We start from the raw sequence: 1,383 nt of genomic DNA, 5'->3' as shown, positions 1-1,383 counted from the left end.
ACATGGTGGACACCCCCAAAGAAAGCGATGGCAATAAGGCAACAGAGGATAATCCCTCCAAGAAGCAATCTAAGCACCGGCATCAACGGCGCCGCTCTAAGCCCCACCATAGCAAAAACGGCGATACCGGCACAAGAGACAATAACGCGGCGGATAGCGCTGAAGACGAATACAATCCCCTCCAGCCAGGACTCAAGCGGGAGGATGGGCAAGCCAGCCCTAAGGAACAGGCAGCAGACGGAGAATCAGAGGATGACAATTACATGCCTCTCTCCGAAGGCGAGGTGAGCCTCGGCGACGACGAATTTATCATGCCCAAGGATCCCGCCGAATAGGAGCGCTTCAAGCACCGGCTTATAGCCACAACAAAACGCCTGAATAAAAAGCAACAAGAGCTTCAAGCTGACCAAGATCTGCTAGCGGATAGATGGACCGAGGTCCTGGCGACCGAGGAATACGAACTCGAACGCCCAACCAAAAGTTACCCAAAGCGCAGGTTGCTACCCCAACTCGAGGAGGAAGCATTAAAGCCTACGCTCCCAGCGTATGATGCGGCTGACCGACCACCTCGTGGCCGAGACAAAGCGGCATATCAGGCCGATGTCCAGCTCGCACCCCGTCGCCCGTCAATTAAAAACACAAAGGCCTGGGGCAACACGCAGGACCTGCGAGACGTATTGGAAAACAAAGCAGGACTTACAAGATCGATCTACGGATCACGAGGGCGCACCCCAATGTGTGATGATGACCGTCATGCTGGATACACTGAAAGCAAATTCGTCCAGGCCGAACATAGCAGACAAGACTCATATGAACCGCATCATTATATAGCCCGGCACAGAGGCGCCGCACACCCCCTATGCTTCACTGATGAAGTAATGGATCACGAGTTCCTAGAAGGTTTTTAACCCATGAATATTAAATCATATGATGGCACAACAGACCCCGCGGTATGGATCGAAGATTTGCTCCTCCATATCCACATGGCCCACGGTGACGATCTACATGCCATCAAGTACCTTCCATTACAACTCAAAGGGCCTGCTCGGCATTGGCTCAATAGCCTGTCGGCAAACTCCATTGGCAGTTGGGAGAATTTGGAAGATGCATTCCTTGACAACTTCCAGGGTACTTATGTGCGACCACCAGATGCCGATGACTTGAGTCACATAACCAAACAGCCAGGGGAATCAGCCAGGAAACTCTGGACTCGGTTCCTAACTAAAAAGAACCACATTGTCGACTGTCCGGATGCCGAGGCCTTAGCGGCATTTAAGAATAATATCCGCGACGAATGGCTCGCTCGACACCTCGGCCAAGAAAAGCCGAAATCTATGGCAGCCCTCATGACACTCATGACCCGCTTTTGTGCGGGCGAGGATA

Source organism: Triticum urartu, chromosome 6A, assembly GCF_056163025.1.
Source record: "Triticum urartu cultivar PI428250 chromosome 6A, HENAU_Tu73, whole genome shotgun sequence".
Taxonomy (NCBI): Eukaryota; Viridiplantae; Streptophyta; class Magnoliopsida; order Poales; family Poaceae; genus Triticum; species Triticum urartu.
Note: the sequence above shows the minus strand (reverse complement) of the source record.